This window comes from Polypterus senegalus, chromosome 18, assembly GCF_016835505.1.
Source record: "Polypterus senegalus isolate Bchr_013 chromosome 18, ASM1683550v1, whole genome shotgun sequence".
In the NCBI taxonomy this organism is placed as follows: domain Eukaryota; kingdom Metazoa; phylum Chordata; class Cladistia; order Polypteriformes; family Polypteridae; genus Polypterus; species Polypterus senegalus.
Genome location: NC_053171.1, coordinates 53,340,041 through 53,352,723, shown reverse-complemented (window position 1 = coordinate 53,352,723; position 12,683 = coordinate 53,340,041). Strand labels below are relative to the sequence as shown.

At 39.0% G+C, this 12,683-nt stretch overlaps 1 protein-coding gene across 1 annotated transcript in view; it reads right to left on the bottom strand.

Annotated features, from left to right (window-relative positions):
• The window catches only part of vps39 (VPS39 subunit of HOPS complex), a 167,047-nt gene that overhangs the window by 135,447 nt on the left and 18,917 nt on the right, over positions 1-12,683 (bottom strand). The window lies entirely within an intron of this gene.

Below are 12,683 nucleotides of genomic sequence, written 5' to 3'. Positions count from 1 at the left end.
AAGTAATCCCTCGCTATATCGCGCTTCGACTTTCGCGGTTTCACTCTATCGCGGATTTTAAATGTAAGCACATCTAAATATATATCACAGATTTTTTGCTGGTTCGCGGATTTCGGCAGACAATGGGTCTTTTAATTTATGCTACACGCTTCCTCAGTTTGTTTGCCCTGTTGATTTCATACAAGGGACGCTATTGGCGGATGGCTTAGAAGCTACCCAATCAGAGCATGTATTACATATTAACTAAAACTCCTCAATGCTATAAGATATGCATCCCGCGCGGAGCTTTATTGTTTGCTTGTCTCTGCCTCTCTCTCACCCTCTCTGACATTCTCTGCGCCTGACGGAGGGGCTGTTTGCACAGAGGCTGTTTGCTTAAAAGATACTGACGCTCCTCTAAAAAAATGCCGCTTTATTGCGGTGCTCGGCATATTTAAAAGCACACGTATTGATTTTTTGATTGTTGCTTTAATCTCGCTCTCTCTGACGTTCTCTGCGCCTGACGGAGGAGATGTGAGCAGAGGGCTGTTTGCACAGAGGCTGTTTGCTTAGAAGATACTGACGCTCCTCTAAAAAATGCCGCGGCAAACTTAAAAGCACATGTATTGATTTTTTGATTGTTTGCTTTTCTTTGCGATCGCTCTCTCTCTCTGAAATTCTCTGCTCCTGAAGAGAAGATCTATTTGCATTCTTTTAATTGTGAGAAAGAACTGTCATCTCTGTCTTGTCATGGAGGACAGTTTAAACTTTTGACTAAAGGGTGTTATTTCATGTCTAGTGGGCTCTAATAATGTTAACAGTGTGGGAGAGTTTATAAGGGCTTAAAATACATAAAAATAACTACACAAACATATGGTTTCTACTTCGCGGATTTTCGTCTATCGTGGGGGGTTCTGGAACGCAACCCCCGCGATCGAGGAGGGATTACTGTACAATGGAACCTCGGTTTACGAGTAACTTGGTTTACGAGTGTTTTGCAAGACGAGCAAAAATTTTTAATAAATTTTGACTTGATAAACGAGCAATGTCTTGCAATACGAGTAGTATGGATACACTTTGTCTGCTGAGCGTCATGTGATCACAACTGAGCTGATGGTTCTTCTCGCTCTCTCATCTCGCTCACTCGCTCGCCCAGCGCGTCTCTCTCTCTCTCCTTATCTCGCTCCCTCGCCCAGTGCGTCTCTCTCTCCCTCCTTATCTCGCTCGCCCAGCGCGTCTCTCTCTCTCCTTATCTCGCTCCCTCGCCCAGCGTCTCTCTCTCTCTCTCTCTCCTTATCTCGCTCCCTCGCTCAGCGCGTCTCTCTCTCTCTCTCTCTGGCAATACGTCTGAGTCTGTGTGCCTCACTCATATAGTCAACATCCGTACGAGCGTATACTGTTTACTACAGCATTGTGACTGTGTGTGTGTGCGCTGTGAAGTGCAAGTCCCCATCTTGTTCCCCAAAACACGAAGCTGAGTCTCAGTACTTTAACACCAGCTTTATTCAGCTTGAAACAGCAATAGCGCTGTTACTTATTGTAGCGGGATCTTTATAATGTTCCTTGTATGACCCATTGACGACAGGTGCTTATAGCATGTCTGTGATCTTTTTGGATGCGCTTATAAGGCGAACTGCTACAGCGCTGGGAGACTGTGATTGCTTTGGGACGCTCTTCCGTGTGTCATCCTGTTGGGTGGAATCCCACATGAGTTTAGAAACTCACACCATCCATGATTCTTTTTAAAGGTAAAGTGCAGGTTAATTTGTATTATGTATTTTACTTTATATTTTGTATTCATCATTTTTATATGAATAGTTTTGGGTTGTGGAACGAATCATCTGAGTTTCCATTATTTCTTATGGGGAAATTCGCTTTGATATACGAGTGCTTTGGATTGACAGCACGTTTCCAGAACGAATTATGCTCGCAAACCGAGGTTCCACTGTAAATGCTTTTTATGTAAACACCATCACAAAACATAATCTCAAACAGGAGTTTGCACAATACGTTGGTGAGCTCTGTAAGCCGTGCTGTTTTTTTTGAAGAACGGGTGTGAGGCAGTGTTTCCTGCAGAGGCATTAGCTCTCTTGGAAATGTGTTCTTTTAATATTGTGGCTTATTAAATAATTAGACAATATCATAAAATATACCAGAAAAGGCGATATCCCTCCCATAATGATTACGGCGGTACAAGAATCACATGAGACAAAATATCTTTTAGCTTACATTTACTGGCGTTTTACGCAGTTACAGACGGGAGGCATATGGACAGACTTTATCCAGGTGGGAATCTGGATCAACACAGTCAGCCATTTTTTCCGTCCCTACGCTGGGAGGGTTTCCAACACCTATTGTTGGCACAGCCTCGAAGGGTCTGGCCACTGTCCAGACCTTTTATATGGTTCTTGCTTCATTTGCTGGTCTTCTCGTTTCCAAACAAGGGCTGAATTCCTCTCCCACAAAATACAGAAATATCATAGTGCTTACATGTCGATTCTCATTCTCCCAAGAAGGAAAGAAGGTTTGTGCTGATAGAGGACAGAAATACCTAACCTGTGTTTAAGCTGACTATACAAGCCTCCAGTTGTCTTTGGCTATCTAATCCAATGCTTGGTCAGCAATTCTAACTGCTGAGCCTCTGTGTGCCACAGTTAACATGCACATGTGAATAAAACTCATAACAGTATTGTCCAGATACAGTGACATAAAGAAAAATGTAGTATTACAAGCCACCCTTTGTCACTGGATCTGTGACAAAACAATATTTGAAAGTCATATCCACAAAACAAAAGGTACTTGATCCCCCATCACAGTGTCAATATTTCAAGTCATTTTGGACATGTGAGATGTAGTATCACTATAGCTTCTGTACCATTCATCTAAAACCAGCGTAAACATGGACAAACAGTTACATTTAACATGCTGTTATCAAGTAGTGATATCTCATCAATGGTGTTAGTGGAGATTTTTGCCCTGTTATTTCTTACATAGTCTGTGTTGTGTCTACATATTACTGAATTCATGCAGTGGGTGTCATAGCATCAGATTATATTACAATCCTATATAGCATCTTGATGGATTACACTATTCTTTGGCACTTCTATCATTTCTAGCTTCAATATGTTGCTAGATGTGCCCACCCTTTGATGTCTGATCCCTTTATGAGTTACAATAGTTGTAACATAACTCAGATGCTATTCTAGCTTCATTGCTATGATTATTAATTGTTCTTAACTAGTATTATTGCATAATTGTTCATTCACTATCTGTTATCCTCCCCAACTTCACTATCAGATGTTCTATTCCAAGTTACCAATTTACAAGTTCACATCATTGATAAATCATGCATATCCTCATACCTTTGAGCCCTTCTTATAATAGTTTCAAGTATATTCCTAGACTTGCTATATATATGCCTTGTCCAACTCAGTGGTTTGTTAACAAAGTCTCTTTCTTGGTGGCTTTGCAGATTGGTAACTTTGCAGATCCGTCTGAACAAAGTGTGACTGCTTCAAGGCACTAAAGTTTGTTGTTACTGGAACAGAAAGTAAACAGTCCTTTTGCCATTAGGGAGCTCATAAGATGAACACATGGTGACTGTCCCTTTTAGCAGAGGTGCACTTCCCTCTAAGCTTGCACTGTATTCAGTGGTCATTCATGGGAGCCTTCAACAGCTGTCACATCACCTCAGTGGCCACAGCCTGTCCCTGCCACAGTCCATAAAACTTGTCTTAGTTCATGGCATCAAATCTGAGTAGCTGGACTTGCAATCTTTCTTTAGTTCTTTACTCCGTTCCCTCTGGAAAGCAAGTGTTTCTTCACCAGCTATTCTCAGGTATGTGCAACAGATTAAAAGTCATTAGCGCAGTACAGTCTCTGTAAATCTTCGTTTGTATATACACCACCTGTTACTTCATTCATAAACTTTACCACTGAATGGAGAGGCTTTAACCACTAAATTTAATGGCTAAACTTAATTAAGCTACTTGCTATGCTAAACTAGCGAAGGGTGGAAGGTAGAGCAAATACATAACATAAAGCAATTATTTCCCAATCATATGTATCATACAAATGCAGCATTATAAATGACAATTCTAGACCCGCAGTTCAGTCTCATAAAATAACAGCAAGAAATAGAGTAATACATTTAAACTATGCTAGTGACAATGTTTCTTCAGTAGGATCATACATTACACAAAATTAACACATTGCCTCAGTTATCCAAGTGTCTTAACTTATAACAGGATGTTATATACAATGGTTCTAATGTATAACTGAATAATCCATTTTGCTATGTGCATTATCACTGAGCATTAACCTAATACATTGATGCAATAACAACTCTTCCTAAAATTAATCACTTACAGAGACAAATCAATAAATGTATTTCAATTCTAATACAGTCTGTAATTACTGAAGTGATAATAATAATAATCATTTGTCATACATCAAAATATGTAAACCCTCTATACTGTTTTTCAAAGAATGAAATCAGTCTAGTGTTCATTTGTTTGCATTTTCATTAAAACATTTAACACTTGCACTAAATCAGCATGCAAGAAAATTATTCTAATAGCTGCTATTCATTAATTTATGATTGATAAATATTCACTATCCTTCGATTAGATTATTTCTAATTGCTATGCCCAAACTTGCTATTAAGCTATTTTTTGCAACTTGTATAAAACATAGTTTGTGTTTTCCATCCGTTGGTCACTGGATTTGCTGAATCTGGAGAACAAGAACATCTATAGATTTTAAATGCAACTTTTATGCTTATAACACTTTTCATGAAATTCAGATTTGAAAATTCTTCTCTTTAACTGACCATGTTACAAGCTATTCTGAGATTCGTCGAGGTCAATAAGTCATGGCGTTATTTAAACTCTGCATCTGTTTGCAGGCTTCAAAACACAGACCAGGCACAGATTGTGTTATCAATCACCAGTCATGATCACTATTGATATTCACATGTATTACATTTAACTTTGAATATTCTTATATGGGACGTCTCCCATTTCTACAGTTTAACATTCTTAGTCAGCTGACGAACATAGAAAGACAGACGTACAAATGACATAAACACGCATCTGCCACCCCAGACTCTGAATAAAAATAATTTATTCGTCTTTTATTTTCTTTTCTAGATTCTAAACTCTGCTTCATGTCCAAGTAGAATTACTTAGCTAAAGCAGAAATTCGTTCACTAGAGAACAGACAATCAACCTTCACTCGTTTCAGTCATTTCTACACACAGTATTTGGCAATTGCTTCATTCTTTCACATGTATTCACATACTCACGTTCTCTTTTACAACAATACTTCATTCACAGAATAAAGTTCTCGATTTCTAGCACACGTGCTATAAACTCACTCGAGGTTGTGCTTTTTTGTTTATCTATAGGGTTTCACCATGCAACATACTTAAGCACGTCTTTTCCTTCATGCTTATTATTAATCAAACAACATCTCAGGCCGCAAGCTGATATTACTGAAAATATTAGGAATGCTTCTTACCTCAGTTTCATACGCTATTTTCCAGATCATGGAATTTTCGTGGCGAACATCACGACTCAGCGTCAAACGAGGGTAACGTATTACCCGTTGGCGATCCGTAAATTCTGCGACAACAAGAAAATCCACGCGAGGAAATCACGCAGCACAATTCCACAACAAGAAAGTGTTCCCAGAAAAAGTTATGCGGTCACAAAGAATATTCTGACTTAACAAGGAAAACATACATGCTTGAACCTTTATCTCATATCACCGGGCAAGTGTGCTAACCACTGCGCCACCATACATTCCCTTAAGAGTTCCCAAAATACATAACCTCCATTCATGCACAATCGGGCACATGCTACATATCCGTGAGAACTTGTCTCCCTTATTATTTAGTATTATTAAAAGAGTATTTTTCCTTTAAACTTGATCAGGGTTTAAAAGAAAAAATGTTTTACGTTTATAAGTTTTAAACAAAAGTGGAGACATTCTTTTTGATTTGCTTTAAACCAATTGTTCTTATTGTAAGTTTTAACCCCAAATGTATTTATTCTTTTTCCACTTTGTTGTTCGAGCTCTTTTGCATTTTAGCTATATGTGTACACCGTTTTACAAATTCTTTTTAAACATTAGCTTATAAAGTATGTTCGTTATTTAAGCTATATTTAAAAGGTAATTTAATTATTTCTGTGTGTTTAAACACACGGCAATTTCTTAAAAGTACCAAAATAGGTGGGGGTTTTGCCAAAACCTTTAACCTTTACCCTTGTAGGTAGACTGATAGAAACAGCTGGCGTCTTTTAGACTGCTTGTAACACGTGGACGAAGCTTGTATTTTTGCATCGAGCTGCTTGGATGCCATTAAAGATTTCTACAAATTATTTTAGCGATCGTGATTGAGACGTTATGGATTCTATCGCTGTTGCTTTGATTTCATCTTTAAGTTTTTTTTTCAGCTCCGCTGAATTACCATAAGCGGCAAGGTGAGTGCAATGCCTGCATGTCTTGTCTGCCTGCCGCAACTAATATACAATAACGCGCCGTTCTTTATAGCCTTCAATATTGTTTTCTAAAGGCTAGCGATGTAATTTATTGTAAATACGTGTTTCCCAACACGGCATTTACTTTTCTAGGTAGATTTTGGGCTTCGACGGCCATTAATTAATCTGTGCTGCCCCTGTGAGTGCCGTTTCATTTTACTGGACAGCCAGTCTCGTGCCATCAGTTTCAATCTTGTTGTATTCCATTTATTTTGTCCAATTTTAGTCCCACTTATGCGTTAAACTTAAAAGTCCAACCTTAAAGTTCACTCTCATACCGTAGGTAGCAGACGCTACCACGATTCGCCGACAGATGTCGGGCTTTCTTTCCAGCCTCATGCACTGTGCGAGTTTGACAAGTCCGCCTCTTGTCTTTTGATGGGATAAATTAATCAGGCCAGGCATGTTAAGGCAGTTTTTAATTCTCGGCCGGGAGTCCATGACCGTCGCTAACCAATCGAAATATATATATCAAATATTATTACCGAGCCTCCCATTCATCAGTGTAAGCATATGTTTAATATATATATAAAATATTATAATTAATATATAATAATATAATTATTAATGTAGCCACAATCCTGCCGACTACGCCATTATGTTTCCTGCAGAGGCATTAGCTCTCTTGGAAATGTGTTCTTTTAATATTGTGGCTTATTAAATAATTAAACAATATCATAATATACCAGAAAAGGCGATATCCCTCCCATAGTGATTACGGTACAAGAATCACATGAGACAAAATATCTTTTAGCTTACATTTACTGGCGTTTTACGCAGTTACAGGCGGGAGGCATATGGACAGACTTTATCCAGGTGGGAATCTGGATCAACACAGTCAGCCATTTTTTCCGTCCCTACGCTGGGAGGGTTTCCAACACCTATTGTTGGCACAGCCTCGAAGGGTCTGGCCACTGTCCAGACCTTTTATATGGTTCTTGCTTCATTTGCTGGTCTTCTCGTTTCCAAACAAGGGCTGAATTCCTCTCCCACAAAATACAGAAATATCATAGTGCTTACATGTCGATTCTCATTCTCCCAAGAAGGAAAGAAGGTTTGTGCTGATAGAGGACAGAAATACCCTAACCTGTGTTTAAGCTGACTATACAAGCCTCCAGTTGTCTTTGGCTATCTAATCCAATGCTTGGTCAGCAATTCTAACTGCTGAGCCTCTGTGTGCCACAGTTAACATGCACATGTGAATAAAACTCATAACAGTATTGTCCAGATACAGTGACATAAAGAAAAATGTAGTATTACAGGCAGACTGACTGGCATGATGACGCCGGATTTCGTCCTTTATCCAAATGGTCCCATCTTTCACCTTTACGCCTGGTGCAGCTGCGTTGTTCTTATATGCAAGAAGACATTTCTTGCGGAGAGGGCTTGTGTTCTCTTTCTCCGATCTGTGTTCACCTTTGTTATAGCTCATCTTTATTTGAAAACACCAGTGTCAGATCAGGGCGAGTGTGAACGCTACTGACAGCATAAATCTGAATAAAAAAAAAAAACCTTTCCAAGTATCAGAAATTTACACCAGCTGTTACACACTGAAATGAAATGTATGTTTTTATTCTAAAATTGTAAAAATAAGAGTAGCTCACTTCTCAAAATGGGCTTGTCTGGGTTCGAACCCATGAAGTTTTGATTACCAGTCAACAGTTAATACCATTGTGCCACCAAAGCAATCGTATCAATGGGGTGTCAATGTCACACCCTAACGTGGGTCCTTTTTCTGCAGTTATATTCTTGAATAAAAGTATACTTGTTGTGTTAGACTTGTACCTTTTGTGAAAGTGTTTATTTGATATTTGGACTTCAGTCTTCACACTTTATACACTTCATGTCTCCATTTTGTCGTTAGTACTAAAACATGGAAAAAGTTTGTCTTTTAGGTATGCGTTCAACATTTCTGTCATCCTACAGTTACATAGATCTTTGTAGACACGGAACACATGTGACATGCATGTATCCCAAATAACTATTTTTTTAGCCTATGCAGCTCTACCTGACTCCTTGATAAACAAGGGAGAGGTTTTTGCAGTTTCTCCGGCTGTTGGGGGGGGGGTTTATGGTGTAGCAGGCTGCTTGGGACACATTTACAACACAAAAGATGCAGAATGGAAAATTCTCGTAAGCTTTGGTAAAAACTAGTGTTAAATTAAAAAAAAAAGTTTTAATTATTTGCCTCAACTGAACCACGATGATCTGAATGGACAGGACTTTGATTACAGACATCCTTCCCCATACATTCTTCCTGTATTGTAAAAATGAATTAGAATTTTAGCACCTCTTTGTTAACTGGTTTACAATTAAATGGTGGCGAGAAAAGAAGGCAAGTACACATCACAAATCTGGGAATGGATGGAGAACACAGGACAGAATGAGTTTATAACTGGAGAATGGAAGAAGTACGATGGCACTTAAAAGATCAAACACTCTAATCAGAGTTGTTCATAAGAAGGACAAGATAGCCAATCAAATATTTATATTGTCACATGTCCCAGAATCCCACACACGCATTCTAACATAAATACAGCTCATCCGAGGGACCAAAGAGGTAATATGAGAGAAAATAATCTATGAACAACACCTCTCTCTAAATCAAAAGCCCACCAAAATAACATCCACTCTTTGACATGTCTGATTTTCAGTAAGCTTTTCAAGACTCTTGTGGTGGGTGCAGCAACGCGCTGTAAAATCAGCGCATGCTCCCAACCTTTCTAAAGACTATATCCAGACCTGAGCGATCTAGTTTATTTTCTATTATTTTTTCTTCTATTTGGCATTGTTATGTGCTAATAAATACCATGCTACTTTTATATTTTTCATACTTATTATTTCAATCACTTTAGATAAAAGAACAAGAGAGCAAATGTGGGGAAGATTGCTGCTGTCTCGTTTAACAGGTTTACTAATGCTGCAAGGTCATTTCCTCAATAATTAGAACGACTGCAGTAAATGTAGGACATTGATTGGTAAATGACATATAACCTAAAGAGTTGCGCTTTTTATGTGCGTCACAAAGGCACCTGTGTGTTTTTAGCGCTGGTGATTATGAGTCTCCTATGTGGAGAATCCTATGCAGAATATTGGGGAACACAACTAGCAATCAGCACCACTGAAGACTGCCTGGATAAGATTGCTGTGTGTGTGTGTATCTGTGCCTGTTCATTTTCAAGGGCAGGAATAGATGAACTTAATAAATGCACCTGGTAAATCTCACAAATTCCATGATCACACAACTGCAGAAAGGTTCAAGAAGAAAAAATGAACTTCCAGACTAATTTTACACAAGACCAAGAACATTATAATGTTCAAACATCAAATGCTATTGCTGCTATTTTCACTACAACCAACCTGCAAATGTCACCACAAACAGATATAATCATTCACTCCAAAAAACAACAAAGACAAACCCTGACACCTATCCATTTTAAGGCCTCATGTCAATCGGACTGTTTTTTACACCCTATTATTGGAGGACCTGAAGTCACTGTGTTCTACTAGTATAAATATCACTTTAATATTTCATGCCTTTCTTGGTATTGCAATTTTAATGGGTAGCAGTACAGTAACTATCTGCTCTTGATTAATCCTTCTATATAAAAGCGGTCGGGATTGTCCTTCCGTCCGTCCCGTGAGTGCTATGCAGGCGCGGAGTTTCACTACGCCCGTCCATTTTGCAATGCGATGGGATTTGTAGTTTCATTTTTCCAGGTAAAAGATGATTTTCTACTCCAGACTGTGCGATATCTTCTTCTTTTTCTTACTATATAAAAGCGGTCGGGATTGTCCTTCCATCCCGTGAGTGGAAAGCGTAGCGGTATTCCGCTTATCACAGACTTACTACTTGCAGCTTGCGGTACGAAGCAACATGATGTGAGCAGAGTTCTGGTGCTCCCATCGTTCCCTTGCTTTTGTGCGCGATGCGCTGGAAAAATAGACAAAATTATGTCTCTGGAAATAATTAATGTTGATGGAGTACAAATGCCTCACCGCGTAGTAAATATCAGGGGGGTTCAAAAGGCGACCTCAATATAGAAAAAAGTTTAAATTTCATCACAAAAATAACAGAAACTACGAGTATTAAAGTAATACCGCTCAAATGCAATATAACCAAATTAATGAGTTTGTATAAAATATCAAATTGATCTACATATTGAATTGCCTTCAGAAGTGGTCAACTTAAAAGTCGGTCGCCGTAAAAGGCGGGTCAGCCTAGTATTAATGAACAATTAAATTAAATGTCAGTTATGCTCATTTTATTATCATTATCTGTATACATGGCTTTATCCATCCATCCATTTTCTAACCCGCTAATCGCTGTATAAACCTACAAATAATTTTTACCATTACTTTTTGCTCTTCACTGTATTAAAATGACGGAATTCCAGAAAAGATTACCAAAGCAAAAAATATTTAAATGTCAGTGGACCAAATATATGAGAGAGACAGTCATGCTGTGCAGTCAGCTAATGTGTTTGGGGGGGAGAACGAGGGCAGAAAGAGACCACTTTCCTGTTTAAGAGCTCATTTCTTTATAAATGCATTGACCTTACTGTGATGCCTGGGTTAGCCACAGCTAGCATTAAACACACTTGAACATGGGACATTGACAACCATGTACCGAGGGTGGACTTTATACCGTGGACACACACACAAGGAGAGGGGGGTACAAATGTGCCAAGTGCTTTGCTATTGCTGTGGTGTAAAATTTTGCATATAAGTTGATATACATTTTGTATGTCTTTATTTGTAACTTATAACACTAATGTCTATCATTAATAAGAACAGCAATGGTTTGATGTTCAAGAACTCAAACTACTACCCAACCCAAACCCTTTAAGGACTGAGTATTTGTAATTTTACCACAGGGTTGGGAGAAGTGCATCAAACCAGTTTGCCCAGTGATTCTCTGCAGGGCTCTCTCAGTCAACCCCCACAAGAAAGCCAGACTACCTAGCTAGCAAGCATCAGTTTAGCAAATGGTTTTAGGTGCAGGTGTTGAAGGTATTGTGTGCCTCCATTGGTCTGAAGTATGGCTGTTTGGGATAGGCCTGAATCAGAGGCCATTCTGTAGCACGACACCCTAATGGTGTAAGCGTTTAGACAAAGAATAAATAAATTCAGTTGTTTTACCCCTGCCTCTCTTTTTCCCCCATCTCATGAAGGAGCATCTCACACACCATGACCTGAAAAGGACAACACAATGAAGAGCACAGCTCAGCAGCCATATTGAGACAGCATGTGGCCTGTTCTGACGAAAGCTGACCACAAATGAGGACTTAACTAGATATATTTAAAGTAACTAACAAGTCTGTTTGCCATCTGAAACCACACATCACCATTTATTAGGTTGTATGGTTGCCAGTGTTCACTTGTACTTTACTTATTGTTATTATTTATGAATATTATCAATAATACATTATTTAAAGTGTAACTTAAGTAAGTTATATACTATAATCTATACTAATAAAAGGCAAAGCCCTCACTGACTGACTGACGGACTCACTCATCACTAATTCTCCAACTTCCCGTGTAGGTAGAAGGCTGAAATTTGGCAGGCTCATTCTTTACAGCTTACTTACAAAGGTTGGGAAGGTTTCATTTCGAAATTCTACCCATAATGGTCATTACTGGAACCTATTTTCGTCCATATACTATAATAGACTGCAGCTCGATGGCCGAGGGAAGCGGAGTTGCATCTCGCATCATCAAGCGCACCAAGCGCAAGATCCTTGCGCGCACTACGGCCAACTCCATGGCAGGATTCTGGACAATATTATTTGCCAGACACAGACCAGATTTCAAGACCACAAAAACCTGATGTTTGTCACGCTCCTCGAGCCCCAGAAGTTTCAGGAATACAAGAAAAATTTCATGCATGCAGCCTTCTCCAGTTTAACACAAGAGCCACGGAGCGCTTTTTCATTTGTCTCGGCTAAAAACAGAACTGACTGTAATGTATGCCATGGATGATTTTGTAGGAAAATCTCCCACTGATCTCCTTGACTTCCTTCATCATAAGAATCTGAATGAGAGCATGGGGCAGCTGTTCACATTGGTATATTTGGCGGTGACCATTCCCGTGTACACTGCTTCTGTCGAGCGGACATTTTCAGCCCTAAAGCGAATTCAAACTTATGCCAAAAATACAAC